We start from the raw sequence: 27245 nt of genomic DNA, 5'->3' as shown, positions 1-27245 counted from the left end.
TTGTCTTTTTCAATCGGGAGGAAGTTTCAAGCTTCCAACTGCTCTGAACTCCAGTTCCAGGTGTGTCTCTGGGGACCCAGACTCACATGGGGAGAAACTGGACTGTCTGGCATCAGTCGGAACATGAGGGTGGCTTTCTCTCAGAGGTGCTTGCAGCGATTACTGGGACACTGAGACTTGGGGCCTCTTAGGGCAGGACTGAGGAGCAGCCATAGCTGCTTGCTCCACCCTATTGACCACCTGAGACCCTGCCCCACCGAAGCTGTGCGCAGAGGCTTTTGCATATGAAAGGCCTGGCCCTTTGCAATCTGAAAATTACCTAACAAATTGCAGCTGGGTCAGAGAGACCCAGAACTTCCAAAAGAAGGCCCAAGGCCCCACAGCAGCTTGCATTGCTTCATGGCTGGGCCTCATCTGGGCACCTCCAAACCACAAACAAAGAAGAGGAATTTGCAGATCTCTCCATAGCACCTGCCGGTAGCCTCAGGCAGAGGCTAAATTAGCACCTCCTTAGAGATCCAAGAGCCAGTGTACCCAGTGGTCAGAGTGGGACCATCCAGATTACAACTCCTCAGATCCATAAGGTACACACTCAGGGGGCAGACTCAGTGAGCACCAAAGCCCCACTGAAGCAAGTCATGCCCCAGAAGGGTGTCTCCAGCACAGAAGTTCTCCCACTGCAGACACAGCCGATTCTCACTGCCAATTGGCCTGGAGGTCAATTCCTGCCAGTGATACCTACAAGAATCAAGGCTTCACTACAACATGACTGTGCACAAAGCCCACAACGGGGTGCACCAAGAGTGTCCACCTCAGGTAATTGGGGAGGCTGAGCCACTGGGCCCTATCGGACACCTAGCACAGAAAGCCACTCTATCAACACAGGGAAGCATAAAAAATGCGGAGACAAAGAAATAGGTCACAAAAGACAGAAATGGAGGAAAGAAAATTATTGGATATAGAGTTCTAAACCACGGTTATAAGGTTTTTTGAGAATTTTCTAGAAACTGCCAATAAATTTTGTGAGACCTTCAAGAAATCTAGTGAGACCCTCGAGGTTATGAAAAAGGACCAACTAGAAATTAAGCATACACTGACTGAAATAAAGAATATTATACAGAGTACCAACAGCAGACTAGAGGATCACAAGAATCAAGTCAAAGATTTGAAATACAAAAAAGCAAAAAACACCCAACTGGGAAAACAAAAAGAAAAAGAATCCAAAAATATGAAGATAGTGTAAGGAGCCCTTGGAACAACTTCAAGCGCACCAACATCCAAATTATGGGGGTGCCAGAAGAAGAGAGAGAGCAAGATATTGAAAACCTATTTGAAGAAATAATGACAGAAAACTTCCCCTACCTGGTGAAAGAAATAGACTTACAAGTCCAGGATGCACAGAGAACCCCAAACAAGAGGAATCTAAAGAGGACCACACCAAGACACATCATAATTAAAATGCCAAGAGCAAAAGACAAAGAGAGAATCTTAAAAGGAGCAAGAGAAAAACAGTCAGTTACCTATAAGGGAGGACCCATACGACTGTCAGCTTATTTCTCAACAGAAACTATGCAGGCCAGAAGGGAGTGGCAAGAAATATTCAAAGTGATGAATAGCAAAAACCTACAACCAAGATTACTTTACCCAGCAAAGCTATCATTCAGAATTGAAGGCCAGATAAAGAGCTTCAAAGATAAGAAAAAGCTAAAGGAGTTCATCACCACCAAACCAGTATTATATGAAATGCTGAAAGGTATTCTTTAAGAAGAGGAAGAAGAAGACTGACTATTCTTGGGGAGGAAAGGGGTGTAGGGGGTGCAGGGAGAGACTGGACAAAAATCATACATCTATGGATGAGTACAGTGGGGGGTTTGTAAGGGCAGATGGTGGGTTGGGAACCGGGTGGAGGGGAGCTATGGGGGGAAAAAAGAGGAACAACTGTAATGATCTGAACAATAAAGATTTAATTTTAAAAAAATAAAGCTTCCATTTAAAACTAAAATAATAATAATAATAATAATAATAATAATAATAATAAAGTAAAAAAGAAGTGAAAGATAAAATACCCCAGTTGCTTATGCTTGAAAGGGACTTGCAAATGGTGAAACGCACACTGGCACATGATCTATTGTGGAAATGTACACATGGTTCTAATTAAATAAGGTCATTCAGTTATATTTGAGGTCTAGACCAGAAGCACATTAAATTACTTTCTTTATTGGGCCATCATATTATTACTATATGATTATAATTATTCAATCAATAAAAGTTATTAAACACCTTTGGGTAAAGGTAGAAATATGAAACATATGCAAGTACAATTACAATCTCACTAGATCCAACGGCCATGATTTGATAATCTTCATTATAAAAATTTCACTAGGAGGAACAAAAATAAACAACATTTATCTGAGCTGCCACTTAAATGGAAGCATAGATACATATATTCTCAAATTTAAAAAGGTCTTAGATGCCATGGTGAAAAATATATATGCAAATTTCTTAAATCAACCCATACAATTAGTTTCCTATGTCTTAGAAAAGCTCATTAAATTACTGATGAGCTATAATTATTAAATATTTTCTTTTTAATTAATAAAATATGCCTATTTATAACTTTAATATACTGATACATATTCTGTTTTTTAAAACTGAACATCATGATTAGCATTTCTCTTCTAGATCTGTGGTTCTTTGTTTTTGCTGGAGCATTCTGGACAGATGACATACATATGTAAGATACTTCTGTAGGCATAACTAGACTTCTGAATGTGCTGTGTCATAAATAATAGAGGCCAAAACGTTCTTAGTATTATATAAAAATAAATTCTTTTCTTTTTCTTTCAAATTGGGAAAATGGATTTTATGCTGCTGGTCATAAAACTTCCTACCATCCAATTATTCTCTTTTCCAGGTTGTAGACTCAGATTCCTTCATCATTATCGCGTTACCCAAGGTTCTGACTCTTATCATCATAGTGATTATTCTTTTCATTATGGCAAGAAATAATGACTGAGATCCACTCTCTGGAAAGCACTAGTAAACATTTAAAAAAATGAGTAAGTTTCACTTCTTGGTCTCTACTAACTTAGGTAGTAAGTCATACTTTAGAAGGAAACAGATGGAAATGAGGGAGCTTGCTATGTGCACATGTAGAGGGAAACACATCCAGGCAGAGGAACAACAGGTGCAGAGTCTCTAGAGCAGAAACACTAAAGCAAGGAGCATAGTGGGTCTGGAATACAGTGAGCAGGGTTGGCTGGAGATGGAAGGAGATAAAAGTGTAGACTTGTTAGAATTAAAGTGATGTACCAAAGTCTTACTACTATGTCTTTTAGCTAAAATGTTCTCTACCAGGAATTCTCACTGTGAGAACCTGGGATGCTGGCATCGGGATTGAAAAATCACAGGCTAAAGGATGGTGTATCTTGTCAGAGTGTCATTTGATTGGAAGTTTAGTAATTAGAATATTGCATTTACTTTAACAGCAAATATAATTACAGTGTTTATCAGTACTTTCCAAATTTGATGTTCATACAAATCAACTGAACACTTATTAAAATTCAGATTAGGATTCAATAATCTTAAAATGTGTATTTCTAAAAAGCTCCCAGCTGATGCTGCAGTTCCAAAATGATACATGGAGTAGCAAGCATTTATAATACAATATTTATATTAATTTTAGGATACAATTAAAATACTTCTGGTGGAATACTTAAAATAATCTCACAAGACAGAGAATCTTAAAAGCAGCAAGAGAAAAACAGTCAGTTACCTACAAGGGAGTACCCATAAGATTGTCAGCTGATTTCTCAACAGAAACTATGCAGGCCAGAAGGGAGTGGCAAGAAATATTCAAAGTGATGAATAGCAAAAACCTACAACCAAGATTACTTTACCCAGCAAAGCTATCATTCAGAATTGAAGGTCAGATAAAGAGCTTCACAGATAAGAAAAAGCTAAAGGAGTTCATCACCACAAAACCAGTATTATATGAAATGCTGAAAGGTATTCTTTAAGAAGAGGAAGAAGAAGAAAAAGGTAAATATAAAAATTATGAACAACAAGTACATATCTATCAACAAGTGAATCTAAAAATCAAGTGGATAAAAGATCTGATGAACAGAATAAATTGGTGAATATAATAGAATCGGGGTCATAGAAAGGGAATGGACTAACAATTCTCAGGGGGAAAGGGGTGTGGGGGTGCAGGAAGAGACTGGACAAAAATCGTACACCTATGGATGAGGACAGTGGTGGGGGTAAGAGTAGAGGGTGGGGTGGGAACCGGGTAGAGGGGAACTATGGGGGAAAAAAAGAGGAACAACTGTAATAATCTGAAGAATAAAGATTTAATTAAAAAAAATCTCACAAACACCAAAGTTGTGCATATCTTTATATTTTTATAGCCTTAAAGAATATATAAAGTTGGAAAAAATCAAAAAGCCTTTTTGTTCCCTCTAGAGATTTTACACCTGTGATTTGGGCTGCACCCACCAGATGGTAATAGTGCATTCAGTTACAGCACATGACAACTAATTCAACTATAGAATGCATGGCTATAGGAGAAACATTAGCAAGTTAATTTACTGTCTTTTATGAGCTATTTTTAATAAACAAAAAGTGCAATCTTACGTTAAAAATAATGAATTGTAAAGCCAGTTCTTCACAAGATACATTTCAAAAAATATATAAATATCTGTAATCCAAATAAAAAAACAAACAAAGTTCCTATTGATCAGTCTTCTGTAGAAACAGTCATTTTTCACTCTGTGTAAAAAAATCTTAAGTTGGTAGAGGGACTTTCACTATTGCCAAGGTGTGAAACTGGCTCTATATCTTCTGGCATGAGGCTCAGTTTAAAACAGCTCATATATCCCATCTACCTAAAATAGGGTCAATCATCCTTAATTAATTTATATGCTTCATCAGTGAGAAGCATCCATTTGATTTATTAATAGATGTCTAGAGAGCAAATTAGCTTCCTTGGCAGTTCCTGACGTGCTTTGAATCACAGCACTAACAGAAATTTCTCTGGCTAGCTCTCTATCTGGCTTTGATGAACAAAATCCTTTATAGCCAAGAAAAGATTTATACAACAGCATGAGTATGGTGACAACTGCAGAACTGTAGAGATTTTAGTTATAATCTAACCCAACACTAGCACCTGTTTTTATCAGAAAAATATCAGCACAGAGCATTTAAGTGTCCTATACAAATTCCCACTGCTGTCTGATGGTGAAAGATGGGATTTCTGGACTTACTGTTCTCACACCCAACACTCTCACCGCTATTCTAATCCAGGTTCTCTTAAAAAAGTTGTTTTGTGACATATTCCCTAATATATAATAACTCTAAGTGTTTAAAAGCATAAATATATATACAGGTTGTCCACCCAAAATGTATACACACTTTATCAGCTGATAGCTCAACTGATATTTCTTTCTTTTCAGATTTAACCCATTGGATTTAATAATTGTGTATTCAAAGCGTGTATACATTTTGGGGAACACCCTGTATATGAATATGTATATTCAATAAAGTATATCATAGACTATAGATACTTAATACTATTATTATGATACAATAATGACATCTTTTCACATAACATGTTCTCATTCTTCTAAAAATAGAGTGGTTGCCATAGCTAAGTCAGTATATTTCACTAACTGCGAATACCATATACATTGACAACTTCCCCCTCTTCACATTACGAATTTAAGAGACCTGATAATCCTTTAGTAGTAATATTTTTCTGGCTACATGAGATCTATATGAAGTTCTGTATCAGGGGTATGGCTCCATCATGACTTCTGAGCCTAAATGACTAAAATAATCAGGAGTTGATGGCAAAGGACCAGACAAGGTCAGATACTCAAAGTTACTCATTGTCTAATGTGAAGCGAATGAGGAAACTGTAATTGTGGCAGAAAGGCAGGGGTGTGGGGGAGGCTACCAAGGTAAATCCAACCTTTGGAAGAAAAATGAATGCACATCAGCCAGCATAAGATACGGCTGGAGTCCCAGGCAGCTCTCCATTGCACGGATATCCAACTATACCTGACAGTGTCATCCCCTGCACCCTAGGCAAACTCACCGGTTACTGTCTTCATGCACAGTTTATTCACTTCCCACTGGATTCAACCACACAGCAATGGAGCTTAATTTTCTTCCAGCAAGTTACACGGTTATTTTCAGGAATTTTAAAGTTCCTTTTCACAATAATGAAAGAGAAGCACATAGACAACAGGTTTCTTGCTAAAGGCCATGCAATGAATTAGTGGTGATATTAGACTCGCATCTCAGTATATACAGGTAATGGAAACTGAAATATACTTGAAAGTCCACAAGTGGGTTTTGGAGTTTTCTAACTTTAATTTACTAGATCAGTGCTCCAACCAGCACACATTGGATTTTAACATTTATTAAAAATCCTCACCCAAAGATATGTCTTTATGTTTTAATTTATTGATTTTAGAGAAAGGAAGGGGTCAGAGAGAAACACTGATGTGACCAACATTGATTGGCTACCTCCTCTACTCACTGACCAGGGGTTGAACCTGGAATCTATGTATGTGCCCTGACCAGGAATCAAACCCACAACATTGTGCTGGACACTAGGATGCTCCAACCACCTGAGCCATCTGACTAGGGCTCAATTTTTTTTAAAAAGAAAAAAAATAATCCCATTTATGTAGCCCATTGTGGTTGTGTCTAGAATAAAACAGGCCCTCTACTGTCCAGCACTTAATATTTAAGTACTTATTCTTTCAATATCCTCAGACTATATGATGAGGAAACATGCCTGTTTTACTTAATAACTGGCATCTAGCCTTAATATTAGTTGGCACATATCCAAACTCTATAAATATTTAATAAATTACAAATAATATCACCTCATACTCATTAGAAATGTTATAAAAAAGACAGAAGTGTTGACAAGAATATGGAAGGAAGGAAATACCAGGTATGTAAATTGGTACAGCCATTGAGAAACATTAAAGAGCTTCCTTTAATAATGAAAAATAGAACTACCATATGATCCAGCAACCCTACTTCTGGGTGTATATCCAAAGGAAATGAAATCCATATGTCAGATATATCTGGACTCCCATGTTCATTCACAATAGACAAGATACTGAAACAACCTAAGTGCCTGTCAGTGGAGGCCTGGATAAAGATGTCATATATATATATACTAGTACAATAGTATATTATTCAGCCATGGAAAGAAGGGAGACCTGCCATTTGCAACAACACGAATGGACCAGAGGGCATTATGCTAAATGAAATAAGTCGGACAAGAAAAACAGTGTATGATAGCACTTACATGTGAAATGTAAAAAAGCCTAACTTATAAAAACAGACAGCAAATGTGGTCAACCAGGAGATAAGGATTGGGGGGATAGGATAGATGTTGTGATGCTGTTTAAGGGCAGAAACTTGCAACTAGTAGTATATAAATCCTAGTTACAGTATAGGTACAGTATAGTGAATAGAATCAATATTGTACTATAATCATCAAGGTACAGTATAGTGAATAGAATCAATATTGTACTATAATCATCAAGGTACAGTATAGTGAATAGGAACAATATTGTACCGTAATCATCAAACTTACTAAGAGATTAGATCTTAGTTATTCCAGTCACTAAATAGAAATGAAAATTATGTGACACACGGGAGGTGCTAATTATAGCTACAATGGCAATCATATTACAATATATCACTGTATCAAGCAACTTGTAAATTTTAAATTTAACATTTTAAATTTATAAAATGTTACATGTCAAATATATTTAAATAAGATAACATAAAATAAAATGCCCATCACCTAGATGGTATTGGGGAATTTTTAGTGAGGCTTCTAATCTTTATCCCAGGGAACTGAAGAGTCCAAATGCTGATGACATAGATAACACAATTCAGTTTACTTAATTAATAATTGGTTCATAATCCAGATGACTCTTTCAGCAAAGCTTTATTTTAGTTCTACATAGAATGCTTCATTTATAATTCCTTGAGATCATATTTCACTGATTAGCACTTGACTGAAATCTCCTCTTGCTCCTTCACTAGTGTTGGTGAAAATACTGGACATAAAATCAATTGCCTTTGCACTTAAAATTTCTTTAAGAGGCTTGATTTAAAAATACGTCCATATTAATTATCCTGTGAAGATTTAGTCGGAACATTAAGAATTTATGAGTTATCTTATTCTGTAAACCCATCACCTTGCCCGTAAGTGTAAGACATTTTCTATCACACAGGTTGCACCTGAGCCTTGTAAGGACCATGGTCTCTCTTGTCTCCTGAGCCTCTAAGCTTTCCTGAGATTCTAGTGTCTGTGCTGACTTCATTGTCCTTCACTAAATAATAAATACTTCCCACCTGGTGCTGACCCTCACAGGTAGCCTGCACAGTCTTCAATTTAGCAGGAGTGCCCACAGGGGTCAGTGCAGCTGAACTGCCATTCCAACCTGTTTTATACTCTCAACATTGTGTAGTCTATATTGTGTCTCCCCAAAATATATACAGATATGCAGACACTTTGAATAATTATAAAGGAAGCATTTATTAAAATACATTTCATTTTTAAAAATGAGCTATGAGCTGTTACAGTGTGTATACATTTTTGGAGGGGACACCCTGTATATTCTATTTTGTTTCTTGTCTTCTGAGAACAGAGAGGCCAAAATGTGTTTATTGCTAGCTCATCCTAAATGACGTAAAGAACTCACCATTTTTTTTTTTTTTTGTGGCGGGGGGAGGGAGCAATCAGAAGTGGCACTTGATTCTCTGATTTTAGAGGGGTCTTTTGTTTTTCTCTTTGTAATTTTCCTTTTTATTACCAAAGACTTACTGGAAGGAAGTTTCTCATTTTTTTCCTTTCTCTCTAATTGGTTTTTCACCCCCCTCTCCATTCTGTTCATTCTCTTCCCTCACAGAGGGCTCTAAACTTTTTCCTGTTAATTATTATCCTGTTTTAATCTTTATTAGAAGTGCTATTTTAAGATATTAAAGAAGTTACACCTTCACAAAATGTGAACTCATGCTCATATTTTAAAAGCTAGAGAGTTAAAGTAAGGCAGAGAACATTTGCAAGAAAAAAATAGTTCTATATTTCTGAAATAATTTCTGTCAGAACATAGGCATAGTGGGTGCTGTAAACACTTTCCTATAGTACAATGTGCACCAAATTGCCACTTTTATTGTTCGCAAATGGAAGATAGAAATAATAGTGAGAGAATGAAAATTACTGGCCGATTGTGTTGATTACATACATTTGCTATAGGATATTCTACATAGTGCCTGATGTGGAATCCACCCAACCATTTCATTCTATTAAAAAAAAAGAAATTATAAAGTCACCACTTCCAGGATCCTCTAAACTTTTAAAAGAGAAAGAAATAGATTTTATAAATGTTTTTCTTAACCCTGATAAAATAAAATGGTCATAGCAGGGTGTCTGATAACAAACTGTCTTCTGAAATTGCGACAGGACATTCTACATACCTACTGGCCATTTAATTTAATGGGATTTTTATTAGTGTACACACATTGGTTGTTTAAACCACAGGGGTCTTTGCAGGTATAGACATGAACAGAAAAGAAAGGAAAAACCAAAGCTGCAATTTCGTTTTGTTTTTAAATTAAATACTTACATTTTGTATTCATTTATTTAAATTGCATTCCTACTAACTTATTTTTCCAACGCATTAGGTGGACTATCACTTTTAAATAGGTGCAAATCAATATACAACACAAAGGACTTCATTTTCTTTTTAAAAATAGATTTTTATTGATTTCAGAGAGGGAGAAGGAGGGAGAGAGAGATAGAAACATCAATGATGAGAATCATTGATTGACTACCTCTTGATGCACCCCCTCCTAGGTACATCCCTAGGTTGCATGTTTATCCTCAGTTGGGGCACCCACAGGAGGCAACCAATCTCAATCTCTCTCTCTCTCTCTCTCTCTCCCCCTCCTGTCTCCTAAAAAAAACAAACAAACAAACAACAACAACAAAACAGAAAGAAACATATTTGTGCGTGAGGATTAAAAAACAGTTTACATAGTTTACATGCATTGGTCAGACCTGTGGGTATGGGAGAGAAAGGGGAATTTACTATGACACCATAGTAAATTTATATGGGTGACTGGATATACACAAAAGGGAGGAGAAAGCTAGGGATGAGAAAAGATAATTTCAGTTTAGACATGCGGAGTTTGTTGAGCTTAAAAAATGTGGCATTTTTAAGGCAATGGCAAGACATGGGAATAAATGTCAAAACCTTAGAAAAATTGCAAAAGACAGGGACAAATAATTGGGATTTATTAGAGTACAGATATTAAGCCAGATAAAGGAAGTGAGCCACTGAGCCAGTATTTTCAGTCTGAAAAAGACAACTGAGAATAGGCTCTGGTGTGGAGAACCAGAAGATGGGAAAAGGGTGGTTAGTGTGCTAGGTTAAAACCAGGTGCATCAGAGATAATCAGTGCCCTCCAAACATGTCACCACATACTTTCTGCAGCTGGATTAGGGCCATATGAATGATTCTGGCCAACAGACTCTGACTAACAGTGACATGAGGAAATCAAGAGCCAATATGTGCCTTTCTTTGCCCTCTTCTGTTATCACCACAGTCTGGGAGACCAAATGCTCCAAGTGGTGCAGAGACAAGAGGGAGAAATTCCGCAAACAACACATTTTGAAATTGCATAAGCAAAAATAAGTTTGATTATGTCAATCTACTGAGATTTCAGGATGTATTTCTTACTGAACAGGGCCTATTCCAACCTGTCTAAAGCGACAGGAACTAGTAATGTCATGCAACCAGGGAAAAAGTGGATTTCAGAAAAGGAAATTATCATATGCCTATAAACTAACCAAAGTAAAATCCACTATGAAGCTACTGTAGTTAGCAATCATGTAGGAACTGGTGAGGTTAGTGTCAACGTTTCCTGTGACTAGCAGAGGCTAAAATCTGATTGTTGTTTATTGTGGAATAAAAGGAGAGCAATGAGTAATCATAAATTGTTCTTTAAAATGCTTGATGATAAACTGAAGAAAAAGCAATGATTGCCCTAACTGGTTTGGCTCAGTGGTTAGAGTGTCGGCCTGCAGACTGAAAGGTCCCAGGTTCGGTTCTGGTCAAGGGCATGTACCTTGGTTGCGGCCACATCCTCAGTAGTGGGTATGCAGAAGGCAGCTGATAGATGTTTTGCTCTCATCAATGTTTCTAACTCTCTATCCTTCTCCTTAAGTTAGATTCAAATTTTTGTTTAATTAAAATAAGGTTGGAGAGGGGATTTTATAAATACTCTGAGATAGTGAAGGTATTTAAAAATGTCATCATTTTAATCACTATGTTACTCAAAACTATTAATATTCTGTGATGACAGGTTGAAAAGTGTACTCCTAAATTTTCATGTGGAAAAGTAACAGGCATTTCACTAAGAAAAGAAAAGTAATACATTATTTTGATACAGATTTGGAAAGTCTGGCATTTGGAGGTTATTACTGCTGATTTAATTTTAGTTCAAAATCTTATGACTCACTATTTAATAAAAACAAGTTTTTCTAAAGCACCTCACTTTTAACAACCACAAGAATCTAGGAAGGCAGAATGTAATTAACTAAGTTGGCATTTCTCCAAAACACTGTACTTAACACTTTTATTTGTATGAAAACAGCCCTGGAAATTTTAATTTACCAGGAAGTCTAAGTTCTCAGTTTTATGTTTTGTTTTGATCAAGAAATATGTGGGCACTAAATTTTGCATTATATCCATTAGGCTAAAGTTCCATAAAAGTCTTCCAAGTAAATAATTTTCTCTTTAGCAATCTTACATTAGTGTCTATTGAGTACTTATTGCTTTTATTAAAAACTACCTCTAAGTTTACTGTGTAAACTACCATGTAGTTATTTTCACCTTGTTAGAACAACCTACCAGAAATTAATTTGGTGGGAAGAAAACTCTTTAATACTGAGAATTTCACACAGGGGTTCTAATTGAATGTAGCTGGAGCAAGACTAATGCACTCTTTTAGCAGATCCAAGTCAGTTTCTTGACTCTAAGGAACATTCCTTTACTATTCTGCTCTTGCCCAGGATTGTTAGAGAATGAGAATGGGTATGGATTACAAAACCAGCTTCTGTGTTTCTCCTGGTAGTGACGGTTTCTAGTAGAGAGGAAGGTTGATTACTGAAACAGTGATAGGAATGACTGTCCATGTTCTCTGAACCCTTGTGACTACAAGCAGGTAACAACTATTATCTCAACAGCTATTCTCCGTGCTAAAAGAACCTTTCTAACAAAAAGGGGCTGTAGAACTGCTTGGGCTCTGCTAGCATAAATAATGTCACTGAGGTCAACCATTTTCAAACAAGCTAGGGCAGGAAGCATCAATAATCCATGTTTTGTATTGCACACTGGGGCATCCTATTATGCCCCCTTGACAGTGTCCCAGAACTATGCATCAGACATATATTCATTCACTTGTTCAGACATTAGCCTAGAATCTATTGCCTACCAATTTGTGTTAGGAACTGTACTAGAAATACAAAATGAAGTAAGACAGAGTTCCAGCCCTCATTTAAGTTGATAGAGACAAATGCAGGAAAAAAGGACAAGTGCAATAAAATGTAATAGGTAGTACGATAATATTCTATACATGGGGCAGAAAAGAGAAAGGCATCAACTCAATCTTGAAGGTCAGTAAGTGCTTTATAGAAGTGTTTATGAATAAATTGTAAAAATACATGCTTTCCAGGCACGCCATAGCAGAGGCTGAAGGTAAGTGTAAGAATAACAAGCCATTTTAGGTATGACTAATGCAAAGGTGTAAATGGAGGCAAGCTGAGATGTGAAGATGGAGAGAGAGAGAAGAACCAGGCTGGGAGCCTGCAATAGAAATGGGCATTAATTTATAGTCATTTGCGTGTCAACAACTATACACAAATGCATTGAATACAAGCTCCAACTAATATAATATATTATATGTTATTTTATTTAAATTTCTTTTGGTTCAAAGACCTAAATTGTTGAGAGGGCCTGACATGTTCAAGGGACTGAAGTAAGCAAAACCTGAGACTGGAGTGTAAGGGTAGATAAATAGATGCAGGTATGAAAAACTTGGTAAGCCCTACTTCTGATTTGAATCTTATCCCCAAAACAGTTAGGGAGATCTGAATTCAAATGTTTACTCCACTCTTTTCCAAAACCCCATTGAAATCAGTAAAGAAAGTTGCAAATAAGAACCAAAAGAAATGTGTAGTCCTGAAAAATAGGAAATGATCAAGTCTAAGTGCCTGTCTGTTTAAGGACCTTCTGCATATGGAGTAGAATGGATTGTTTTGCAAGAGAGAGCCAGACTGACTAGCCTAGGTTTCAATTCAAAGCTAGATGGATGATAGAACCTCATGAGAAATAAGTACAGGAATTTTCCAATGTAAATCCAGGCTCAAAGAAGGAGGTACAACATGAGCAGGTCATGAGCCATTTGATGATATGTGGCTCGGGGCAAACGAACACCTCTAGCACTGAACCAGTGTGCTATATACAAAGAAGGGGTCTTCTCCATACACCATACCTTCCTGAATCAACCTGTATCAATGCGGAGACCAAGGAATGAGTAAAATGAAGGAGGATGGAGGGAGAAGGGGGAAGGGGAGGAACCAAATAAAGAATGCATTGTCATAACAGATTCCCAATGACCAGTATTGCCAGGTAGAAAAGCTGTGCAGTGTGCGATCCAACTTTGTGTCATTTGCTATGACAATCGCCAACAGAGAAAGAAGGACAGGGGAGGGAGGAATCCTATTCAGCATAGGAATCAATTCCAATTATTTTCTTGTTGTTCTTTTTGGTTACAAATATGTCCTCTTGAAACTGCATCTCCAAACTGATATTCATAAAATTCCCAGGAATTTCCAAAGCACTTGCCCCACAAATGAAAAAAAAAAAGTCTGCCCTAACTGGTTTGGCTCCGTGGATAGAGCATCGGCTTGCGGACTGAAAGGTCCCAGGTTCGATTCTGGTCAAGGGCATGTACCTTGGTTGCGGGCACATCCCCAGTAGGAGGTGTGTAGGAGGCAGCTGATCGATGTTTCTCTCTCATCGATGTTTCTAACTCTCTATCCTTCTCCCTTCCTCTCTATAAAAAGTCAATAAAATATATTTTTTTAAAAATTCTGTCAACCAGCCCCTACCTCCACTTAAATCCCTCAACTACTTGTTTCACTCTAGTGATGATTTGCCTGGCTACTATCCCACAACACTTTAACCAATTAGTAGTCTTCTGACTTTGAGAATCCTTCATGTCACCTTCCAGATTAAAGATTAAAGAGTCAGATTAAAGAAATCACAACCCACTTCTGACACAGCATGAAGAATATCTTTTCTCTAAGAAACCTAAAAGCCCTATGCATCCTACTTTATCAATTTCTTAATGAATGAGATATTGACAGAATGTGTTACCATTTCAGTAATTATGATTTCTTTTCCTAGAGGACATGGGAGCACAGAAGTAAAGTCAGGAAAGCCTGAAACTTCAAACAATTACCCCCTAGGTATTCCTGTTTTCCCCAGCATGGAAATCATTTTATACTTAATGAATGATTAATAGAAACACAGATGTATTCTGCTTTGAGATACTCAGAGTATATAAAATTCAAATGTTCAGAATAGATGGTCAGTTTTCATTATATTTACGGTATGCTTCCTTTTGCGAACACCTTTAATACATTTAAGTTATAATCCAAGTTATCAGTAAAACGATTTCTTTTTTGTAAATTTGAGACTACTTCTAGTGTGAAAAGAAAGGTGAAGGATATATAATTTTCTTTCTCTTCCACATGGAATATGCTAGGAATAAAACGAAAAACACATGACACACAACTCTGTTTTTTGTGTTGTTGTTTTTCTAACTTTTCCCTAGCTTTATTAAGATATAATTGACATATAGCATAATGTAAGTTTAAGGTGCACAATATGTTCATTTGATACACTTATACGTATATTGTAATATGATTACTACCATGGCATTAGCTAACATCATCATTAAGTCACATCTTTTCATTTCCTATTTGTGGTGAGAACATTTGAAATGTACTCTCAGCAGCTTTCAAGTATATAATATAGTGTTGTTAACGATATTCACAATGCTGTGTATTAGATCCCTAGAACGTGTTCATTTTCTACCTGGAAAATTCTACCCATTTGCCCCACCTCCACCCCTTCTAGCCCCTGGTTACCACCATTCTATTATCATTTTCTACAAGTTTGGCTTTTTTAGGTTCCACATAAAAATGATTACAATACAGAATTTGTCTTTCTCTGTCTGTCTTATTGCCCTCAAGCATGCCAACCATGTTGTCACAAATGGCAGAACTTCCTTCTTTCTCATGATTAAATAATATTCATATCTATAACATCTTTATTCATTTCTTTGTTGATGAACACTTAGGTTGTTTGCATATTTGAGTTCTTGGGAAAAGATGGTAGTAGAGATATGACTCTGAGATATTTTCATTTCCTTTGTATAAATACCCAGAAGATGGATTGTGGGGTCTATTTTTAATTTTTTTAGTAACCTCCACACTGTTTTCCACAGTGGCTATACCAATGTAAATTCCCACAAGCAGTGCACAGGGTTCCCTTTTTTCCACGTCCTTACAATTGTCATTGCTTGTCTTTTTGTTGATAGCCATTGTAATAGGTATCAGCTGATATCTCATTGTGCTTTTAATTTGCATTTTCATGAATAGTGATGTTGAACATCTTTTCATATATAAGTTGAGCATTTGTGTGTTTTCTTTGGGAAAATGTCTACCTGTATGAATTCATTCTATATTTTGGATATGTAACCTTTTAGCAGATCTGTGGTTTGTAAAAATTTCATTTCATTTTACAGGTTGCCTTTTATTTTGTTGATTGTTTTTTCTGATGTGCAGAAGCTGTTTAGTTTGATTTAATCTCACTTAGCCTTGCTTTTGTTACTTGTACATTTGGTGTCATAATCAAAACTCATTGCCAAGATTAATGTCAAGGAGCTTTTCCTTTATTGGTTCTTCTAGGAATTTCAGGTCATTTTGAGCTAATTTTTGTGAGTGGTATAAGATAGGGGATAGGTTTCATCTCTTTAATGTATCATTGAATTTAATTTGTTAATACTTTGTTGAGAATTTTTGCATATATATTCATCAGGAACATTGAGCTATTTTTTTTCTTAATTTCATACCATTGTCATTGGAAAATATACTTAATATAATTTCAATCTTCTTAAATTTACTGAGAATTGTTTTGTGGTCTATTATATGATCTCTCCTGGAGAATGTTCCATGCATGCTTTGGAAAATGTGTATTCTGCTATTAGATGGAATGTTCATATATCTATTAGGTCCATTTTCTGTATACTATGTTACAAGTTCAATGATTTTCTGTTGATTCTGTTTGTATAATCTGTCCATTGTTGAAAACGAAGTATTAAAGTCCTCTATTATTATTGTTATGGTCTATTTCTTCTATAAGATCGCTTAATTTTTGCTTAATAATGTGGGGCAAAAGTAGCTTTACAGTTGTGAGTAGGTGAAACAGAGTTCATTCTTACATTATTTATTAATTATTATATTATTTTCCACATGAAAAACTATAAACCTACTTTTGCTCTACTCTGTATTTAGGTACTCTGATATTAGGTGTATATATAATTATAATTATTATATCTTCTTGATGAATTGTTCCCTTTATCATTATATAATGACCTTCTTTGTCTCTTCTACCATTTTGAGCATAAAGGCTGTTTCCTCTGATATGGATATACCTTTGCTCTCTTTTGGTTTCCACTTGTGGGGAACATCTTTTCCATCCCTTCACTTTGAGCCATGTGTGTACCTGAAGCTGAGACAGAATTATCCTTAATCTAGAAATTTATCAAAGTTTGAATCCCAACCAATAAATATTATTGATCACAGAATACTTATTTCATTAACATGATTCACCCTTATTCCTAAACTACAAATATGCTTGTTTGGCAGTGAAAAGTACAGAACAAGAATGATAGCTCTGTTTTACAGCAATTAGATTCATTATAAAATGTAATCATTATAAAAAACAAGACAATGGTGGAAAGTTCAGTAGAATGTGAATATGAATCCAGTGCTATTCACAGCCAGATCTGAGGTAGTTCAGCTTGATTAATAAGCACCAACATCACTGCCCGCCAGGACTCTGCTTATGAAAACATGCTCCAAGTGTCATCATTTTAACTGTATTATTTGCCTCAAAGCCTATGCATTGTTATTTTGTTTGTGAAGCCCTAGTACTATCATTTGAGTCTAAATCAAAGGTAGGTTTTAGGACTTTGGAAGATAACTCACAAAAAAGGGCAAGTAATAGCTGAGCCAATGAGTTTTAACAATCTGGCTTTCCATGTATGATTCTCTCTTACCTAGTTCATGAAAATGCAACTAGTTCTGATTAAATGTTTTACTTTTATTAAATGCTCTAAAACATAAGAGATTTACTTGGAAATTTTTAGTCTTTAGACAGATGGGTAAGAGTTCCTGAGCTTCTAAGAGGAAGACATAAGAGTAATGAATTATTGCATCATTACCTGCATAATGCCTGGTGATCTTTTCAGAAAATGTGTCCAAAGACCTCAAGGCTGCATCTGTGAACCAGAACATATTACAACTGATTTATAGGTGTGTAATGTTCAATAGGCCCAGCACAGACCAGTGGGTGAGGTTTATCAAGAAGAGTGAAGGCAGCCTTTCAAATTAATAGAGTAGAGGGTCAAAGGGATTATGAGGCATAATTGCTTGGGATACTTTTTACCTGGGTCTATTCTCTAAAGATTTAAAAAGTCACATTAGAAAAGAAAAAAAGAGATTTATAAAATCACTTTTTTGTAATCACTACAAAAATTATGTACATTTTATATTCTTTTTTGCCAAGAAGACTTTTGAAATCTGGTGTGTATTTTAAAGTTACAGCACATTCCAATTTGGATGCTAAATTTTTAATTATTAAAGTAAAATGCAGTCCTATCTATCCTATATAAAAAACCCAATGATCAAATGGCGGAATGACCAGAATGACTGCTCAGCCAGTCACTATGACATGCACAGACCACAAGGGGGCAGATGCTCAATGGAGGAGCTGCCCCCTTGTGGTTAGTGTGCTTCCACAGTGGAGCAGCTGCTCAGAGGGCAGGTCCACAGCTGCTCCCACAAGGGGACGATTCCCCACAGGTCACACCCCCAGGCCTCTAGTCTACACTAATAAAAGAGAAACATGGTAATTGGCGTAAGACCGCTACCCTTTTCATTGGCTAATCAGTGAGATATGCAAATTAACTGTCAGCCAAGATGGCAGCCGGCAGCCAGGCAGCTTGAAACTAACATGAGGCTTGGTTGCCTCAGTGACGGAGGACTCCAACGTTCCCCGCCTGCGGCTGCAGGCCTCTGAGTGGGCAGTTTAAGAAACATTGTAACAAATACCGCTGGACTTCAGCCAGCAGATTCGCAACATTGTAAGCAAAGGCCAGAAACCTACTTTCAGCCGCGGGAGGCCTAAGAGCTGGAGCCAAGCCTCAAGCTAAAGCTGGCTCAGAATAAAAAAGAAAAAAAGGAGTGGTTGGGAACTTCAGTCACTCCCAGCCTGAAAACAGCCCTCAGCCCCTCACCCAGACTGGCCAGGCACCCCAGTGGGGACCCCCACCCTGATCCAGGACACCCTTCAGGGCAAACCAGCTGGCCTCACCCATGCACCAGGCCTCTACCCTATATAGTAAAAGGGTAATATGCCTCCCGGCACCGGGATCAGCGTGACAGGGGGCAGCGCCCAAACCCCCTGATCGCCCTGCAGCTCTGTGTATGACAGGGGGCAGGGCCCCAACACCCTGAGCAGCCCTGCTCTGTGCCTGATAGGGGGGAGCTCCCCAACCCCGCCCCCCATGGGCCCTGCTCTGTGTGTGATGGGGTAGAGCCATAACCTCCCCATCGGCCCTGTCCTGAGTGTGAGAGTGGCGGAGCCCCAACCCCCTGATGGGCCCTGCTCTGTGGGTGATAGAGGGCAATGCCCCAACCCCCTGATGGGCCCTGCTCTGTGCGTGACAGGGGGTGGTGCCGCAACCTCCCCATCGACCCTGCCTTGAGTGTGACAGGGGACAGTGCCCCAACCCCTCAATTGGCCCTCCCTGAGTGTGACTGAGGGTGGCATCACAACTTCCCAATCTGCCCTACTCTGTGCATGATGGGGCGGCGCCCCAACTCCCCAATTGGCCCTGCTCTGAGCCTGACCAGGGGCTGCACCTAGGGATTGGGCCTGCCCTCTGCCACCCGGGAGCAGGCCTAAGCCAGCAGGTCGTTATCTCCCGAGGGGTCCCAGACTGTGAGAGGGCACAGGCCAGGCTGAGGGACCCCTCTCTCCCCCCCCCCCCGAGTGCACAAATTTTTGTGCACTGGGCCTCTAGTGTATATATAAAAGCCCAATAGAATGAACGACCAAACGACTGGTTGATTAGTCGCTATGATGCACACTGACCCCCTGGTGGTCACTGTACTCCCACAGTGGTAGCACCACTCAGCTAACCAATAGGCGCCAGATGCCAGGCTCACAGCTGGCAAGTGCAGCTGCAGCAGCGTGATCCTCTCCCACCTCCGTGGCAGTACTACCAAGACGTGGAGGCAGGTGCAGCGGGCTGGGATGAGCGAGAGCAGCGTGGCACCTGGCCGGGGCTCAGGCTCCTCCCTGGTCGCCTGCCACTTTGCACACTACTATATCCCTCGGGGGATGTCAGACTGCTGGGTTCAGCATGATCCCCACTGGCCCCGCAGCCCTGAACCCAACAACCTGACATCCCTCTAGGGATCCCGGATTGCGAGAGGGCACAGGCCAGGCTGAGGACCCTACCAGTGCATGAATCTGTGCACCGGACCTCTAGTAAAGTGATAAAGTTGCACTTAAGAGAAATTCATTTTATACTCTGTATTAGTTTACTAGGGCTTCCATTATAAAGACTGTGTGGCCTATACAACACAGAAATGTGTTTCCTCACAGGTCAGGATGCTAGGCATCCAACATCAAGATGTCAGCAGGGCTGTCTTCTCCCTGTGTCTTCATATGGCCCTCCCTCTGTGTGTGCCTGTGTTCTAATCTCCTCTTCTTTTTATTTTTTTAAAATGTATTTTTATTGATTTCAGAGAATAAGGGAGAGGGATAGAAAGACAGAAACATCAATGATGAGAGAGAATCATTGATAGGCTGCCTCCTGCACGCCCCCTACTAGGGATCAAGCCTGCAACCCAGACAAGTGTCCTTGGCCAGAATCAAACCTGGGACCCTTCAGTCCACAGGCTGACACTCTATCCATTGAGCCAAACCGGCTAGGGCTCTAGGCTCCTCTTCTTATAAGGACAGCAGCCACACTGAATTAGGGTCTACCACTATGATATCATTCTAACTTGATTGCCTCCTTAAAAATCTTATCTCTAAATACAGTCACTCTAATATACTGGGGAAAAAATTCAATATATAAATTTGAGGGGAATGCATTTCAGCCCATAACATACTGCTTCAGCTTTTATATTATAATGCAAATTAATTAAAATTAAATAAAGATTTAAATTTAGTTCATTATATTAGAAATTTCAAGTTAATATTTTCTTTGCTGAAAAAGCATTCTACATAGAAATATAATTTTAAATCATTGCCAAATTCTGAACACAAAAACACAAACTTATATATATATTTTGTCAACAGAAGATATTTATTGTACATATTATTTCTTTATAAAATTCTCATGCTAGCTCAAAATGGTATTCTTGTAAGTCATTACTTTTGAAGAGCCAATGACCACTTTCGTGAGTTGAATATTTGCTTTTATAAATTTGTTATTAGGAAACATTTATTATATCCATTTTCAATGTTTTGTGTGACTGTTTTCCAATATTATTTCACTATACAAATTAAAATAAAAAATCATATTTTCTTTTCATGTTGTATTTATACTTGATGGCAGCTATAAAATATTTTTATTAACTTTTATGTATTTTGTTATAGATTCTCTATGTATTTCTATTAAATATTAAAAAGATACCTTGAAATTTAACAATCACAGTACAATTGGAGTTATATTGAAAACACTTTGTCCCTTCATGTATAGGAAGCAATAGTATGAAATACTGAAGGGTAGTGGAATATGCCACCCCAAAATATGACTGTAGGAGTTTAGTATATGCCACTCTCAAATATGCTACTGTGCTGCATTGATTATTTTGAGCTGTAGGTACTTGTAAAACAGCAAATACTGGCAAAAGCTTTCTCTGAACTCCCCTTATCTACCTAAGACAGGCCCTCCATAAGGAACCCAGTTGTCCAAAATCTCCCTCCTTCCCCTCCAGGGAGTTTCACCAGCTAGGGAAGATTGACTTTCATCTCTGAAAAGAGGACTGGAGGTTGACAACACACTCAAACTTTGTCAAAACTATTATTACCCCCCATTTATTTTTCTAACTAAAGGCCCATTCATTTTTCCTACAAATCATTTACTCTCCCCTAAAAGGCCTACATCCCTCCCCCCTTCCTTTTCCCGATTAAAATGGTATTGAATTTGGAACTCTTACCCACCTCAGGGAGTTAGTCAATTTTCTATATAAAAGATGAGGGATACATGTTAATAAACTTCTGTTTTATCAGCCAAGAATTCAGGAAAGAAAACCATCTTTCCTCCTCTCTGCCACCTTATTTAAAGAGTCACTTCCCTCCTTTAAATGATGTGTACCTAATAATCAGCAGAAGCTGCATTATTCCCTTGTGCTCCAAGTCAGATATCTTTCCCATGCAATGAACACAAAAGCAAAGCATTTTCAACTCAATTACTTCCACTTTTCATCTTTCCTGTTCCTTTTCATTTGGCTACATGGTAATCAAAATACTGAATGGGTCTTAATGTTTAAGATCCAATAATATGAGTTGATTTTAGGAGTATATCCAACACCACCCCTAAAACTTTCGTGGAAATGTAAAAGTAGGGCTGGCCACAGAGGTGAACAAAATAGGTGACCTACTTCACCTTTCATTGAGCTAGTTTGTGCAGAAGTTATCCAGCTGCTCCAGAAACATCTGAATATTTATTAGAAATACTTATGCCATTAGAAAATCAGCCTTATCAACTTTAAAGCACTTCAAAAAACACATATTGTAAGTGATAAAGGAACACATTATTACCTGGTAACAACTAGATCTGAGAGCAAGTGAGAACAATAGAAATTATATACAGAAGAAACTGGAAATGCCTGAATGTTTGTTATCCTCCTGCATATAAGCTCATCAATTGTTCCTGCATAATTTTTGGAATAAAAATTCAGACCCCATTTAAATAATGATAGTATATTTTACAAGTCAAAAAATATTTGTTTTCAGAAGTTGAAATGGATAGATAGCCAAAAGTAGCAACACAGTATTCCATATTCAACATAAAAATCAGGAGACAATTGCTTTGCCAAACCCATGCTTATTTAACTTATAGAATATACAGAATGTTTAATTTCGGTAATAATTAGGAAACAGCTATTACTACCTTCAACATTAATCAGCCATAATATTTTGAATGTAAACTCAAACAATGCTTATTTGTTTGTTTTTCTGAGGGAATTCATGTCATGAAGCTCAAATGACTTTCTCCTGAATCATTTGAAAATTCCAACATCTTCAATTTAACAACCTTGATATCACACCACACTGCAGTCTCACTTTAGACGGGGAAAAATACAACTTCAGAGTAATTAATGTCATGGTTGAAAATAAATCTCTAATAGTGAACATTGATGGTTTCATAGAATCAATTTGAATATTTAGATTAAATTTGAATGTATAATTGTTTAAGTTCATAAGTCTTACGTACAAATTTTATGACTATCTAGCATAAAACCCTGACAGAACTATTATTCTTTGATTAAGAATGAGAAGACAGAGAAATAAGCCAGTCAGAGAAAGATAAGTATCACATGATCTTACTCATATGTGGAATCTAATGAGTAAAATAAACTGATAAAAAAAATAGATCCAGGAACATAGAAGCATGAAACATACTGTTGAAACTCTGAGGGAAGGAAGGTAAGGGTGGATGGGTCGGAAGAGATCAACTAAAGAACTTGTATACATATATGCATAACCCATGGTCACTGCCAATAGGGTGATGAAGACCTGGAGCGGGGGTTGGGGTGTGCTAGAAGAGATCACCGGGGGTGGGGGAGGGGGGAGGGAAGGGGACATATGTAATATTTTCAACAATAAAGATTTTAAAAAATAAAAAAATAATTAATTTTTAAAAAGAACGAGAAGACAGTAAATCTTGCTCTAATAGTCAATGTCAATTACTAGAGATTGTATGGCAATCAATAATAAGTGCATACAATTGTTGAGAAAACATGTTATCTCTGGCCGGTTTGGCTCCATGGATAGAGCGTTGGCCTGCAGACCTAAAAGTCCCGGGTTTGATTCAGGTCAAGGACGTGTACCTTGGTTGCAGGTTCCTCCTCTGCCCTGGCCAGGGCACAAGCAGGAGGCAACCAATTGGTGTGCTTCTCTCACATCAATATTTCTCTCTGTTTTTCCACTCTCTCTAAAAATCAATGGAAAATATCCTCGGATGAGGATTTAAAAAAATGTTAAAGTACAACTTTAAATAACTTATCTTGTGAACACCAAACCATTCACATCAAAATTAGTATACTAAATTGATAATCCAATTTGGAGAAAATTATGAGAAAGCTCAAATTTAATGCAAGGCTAATTAACCACCAGAATATAGACATTAGGGCAGGAAAAATTATTTAGAGTGCATGTTTGATCACTAATAACTCGTTATTATTAAACATGAGGAGATATTTATATTAAGGTCCAATGTTTCAAATAGAGCCTGATAATCTTACTGTAACTATGAATTGATGGAGAAATGCACATTTCCTCCAAAGGTGCAAGTTAGGACCAAGTATATCTTTAAAACACTCATATACTCATCCCAATCCCAGTATGAGTAATAAGTTGATTATGTTATAAAGAAAGCAGCATTGAATATAAATATAGATTGCTTAGGTTATGAACAAAGAGCATGAGCAATAATGGCATTGAAACAGAAGAAAAATATCTAAGCCAATACAAATTGATTGTGCAGTTAAGCACAACAAAACATAGCCTCTCTTTTACATGAAAGTCAATATACTCAGTTTCTATTAATTTGTCATAATTTTAAAATAGAAATAACTGTGTCTAATAGAGATAAAGAAATCTACATAGATAAAAATAAAACTGTTCCCTTACAATATATTATAGGTTGAGGGGGAGAAATGGCATAGAAAAAGCATAACAAAACTTCTGTATAAATGTGAAAACACCTTAAACATTAATGGATAAATTCTAAGCACTTAGAATTAAGATTGATGATATTATTGTTAATGTTAGGCATCTAAACTTTCTATAAGTAAGTCAAACTTAGATACCAAAATATAAAGAATGGTTTAATAAAATTATTGTTGTCATATAAATTTGTTTTAAAATATTAATATATAAAAAGAAAATTCAGCCACAATAGTAAAAGATAAGGGATAAGTAATGCATTTCATATTTGCATAAAATAATAAAAATTATCTTTAAGAAATAAAATATTAACTTTATATGTTTGAAAATTTTATATAAAAAATAACAATATACTATCTAAAGTTTTTCTCTTTAGAAAATTTCCTTTAATATCATTTTAACTAGGCCACTTTAAATATATTTTATTTAGTGTTTACACTAAACAGTTATCAATCAAAATTAATAAAATCCAGATTTGCATATTCATAAATATTAGGGATTATGCTGCAAAAATATTCTGAATTTCTTCTCCTTCTAGTTTTAGCATTCGCTCTTCATTGATTTGCCCTCTTGTCCTAGAGAACCAATTCTAACATATCTACTCTTTTTTTAACAGTATAATGTAAGCATCATAAACAAACAAAATCTCCTTATAACACTTTTAAAGTACTTCACCAAATGCAACTGCAGTGAAGACAATAACTACATTATTTATGAAGATGATTGTGATGATAATTATGAAAGTTTAAAGTTATGGAGTGCTGATTATGTTCCAAGCACCATGCTAAATGATTATCACTCATTATCCATTATCCACAATAGACCTATAAAATTACCAGAGTTTGAACATGTTAAGTAACTTGCTAAACTGATGACTTTCAAGAAGTTGAGGCTTCATGAAGCCTTGTTAGAACCTAGTAATGCCATCTGACAATATTTTACACTAATATATACATAAATTTAATTCTCCACCAGGGAACCTTAAAAAAATAGGCCCAGGGATATTTTGAATGGAAGTCCTGTTTGGTTTTCTGATAACCTAAGAGAACAAAGTAAAATACATTTCTAAATATGTCATGTTACCAAATGTGTTATGTTAAATATATTAGAGGAGAAAATACTAACTATATAAATTCAAAGCATGTTACCTAAAAATAGTCATAAGCTGATTTTATTTTCCTAATATTTTCTTCATTGGGTCAATTTAGGCCTACCTAATAATCAATTTTCAATAAATTTATTAGTCTAGGAATGTGCAGACTATTTTAACTAACCTCATGAGTTTCAATGAATATTTAAATGTCTAGCTTCATTATATTTGAATTAGTAACATCACCCATATACTTTATTGGGCCATAAACGGTATGACTGAAATTGTTTCTGACTAGTGCTAGCTTCACAAGTACTTAATTGACTTTCTTTGAGCTTCCAAATATGGCATCTCAATATGAAATCTATAGCAAAAACTGATTCCCTGACAGTTGTCCTTAACTTTCTATATAACTTCTTCACCTTCACACATTAAACAAATTAGAATCAATATACGTATGTTTTTTATTATTATCATTGACCGAAGATTATTAAGCCATATAAAGCTTGTAATTTCATTCCTTGATGAAAGGACTTACTTTCATAGGTTTTCAACCTTACCCAACTGAAGATGTACACAAAATTTTACAACTGTATGCGAGATTTTGATGTAAAGTTTCAGTATTTTAAAGAATATCCAATAACAAAAGTGATGGGGGAAGATATATTGTCCAACAAAATGTAAATCAGTGTTTGCAAAATAAATAAATATTAAAAGATAATAAGATTTAATATTATTTTCTTATAGAAACAAAATAAAAAGCCATTATATTAATTTAAATTCCTTAAAACATTGACCCTCCATTGCAGTTAATTTCCCAAAAACTCCAAACACAAATTAAATTTTCTCTTTGATAAAACTGTCAAAATATTAAAGATTATAGTGTCTTCTACCTACAGATGATATTTTTCTATGTAATACTAGTGAAGATTTTATTTTTTTAGAAAAGTTTCAAGTTCATAACCTTCTGTTGGTAACCACTTTCTTCCACTCATTTCTCATTCTAGTACTGCTGCTTTTCTTTTATGCATGTATAATTAAATGTGAATTTATTTTTAATTGAAAATTATTTAAAATGTGCCTTTATGAATTTTAATATTAGACTAATAGAATGGGGAAAGTTATCAGATTGATTTCGGTCAAATTTTGGGAATCAGAGTGGCAAATCTTTGGCTAACCCTGACATTTCTAGGATTGCTGTATATCTCCAATCACTTATCCAACTGTCATCTGCTCTTAGAAATGGTCACAGAGCCAATTTATCTGGAAGACTTTACTTTCAAATTATGGGGAAAAATATTCCTCAACTTAAATATATAAAAGAGATGTTTCTGAGTTATAAAAAAGTAAATCCTCTACTGACATGTTAATGGCTTTTTTAAAAAATGTCAATTATACCCAGAAGCAAATTATTATACATGGGACAGAATCAGTGTTTAAAGGAAGATACTTAGATTTTATGTCAAAGATCATGAACTACAACAAAACATAAATAAAAAGGAAAGTTATGATAAAACCATTGTAGCATTACAGTGATTTTTAAGAACAAAATGAGTTTTTCAAAAAGGCATTTAATTTTATGAACAACAGTCATATTAACCTTTACTTCTTTTATACTGAGAACTTTAATTCTGGGTCAGATATATTATTTTTCATCCTCAAAATGATTCTATCCCAGCTGAGTGTATATTTAAAAATTGAATATATATATATATCAGCCTGTTATCACTGTTATCTTTTGAGAATAGAGGTTGGTTTTTATAGAAATAAAGTAATGTAAAACATCA

The 27245-nt window shown here is 36.4% G+C and overlaps 1 long non-coding RNA gene across 1 annotated transcript in view; it reads left to right on the top strand.

Moving 5' to 3' along the window:
* Positions 1 to 3768: 3768 nt before the first annotated feature.
* LOC132211497 (uncharacterized) overlaps positions 3769 to 27245 on the top strand; it is a 217004-nt gene continuing 193527 nt past the window's right edge. The window contains exon 1 of the long non-coding RNA XR_009447460.1: positions 3769 to 3967. This is a non-coding gene — a long non-coding RNA (uncharacterized LOC132211497). The remainder of the gene's footprint in view (positions 3968 to 27245) is intronic.

Source organism: Myotis daubentonii, chromosome 10 (assembly GCF_963259705.1).
Source record: "Myotis daubentonii chromosome 10, mMyoDau2.1, whole genome shotgun sequence".
In the NCBI taxonomy this organism is placed as follows: Eukaryota; Metazoa; Chordata; class Mammalia; order Chiroptera; family Vespertilionidae; genus Myotis; species Myotis daubentonii.
Note: the sequence above shows the minus strand (reverse complement) of the source record. Positions and strands in the feature narration are given on the sequence as shown.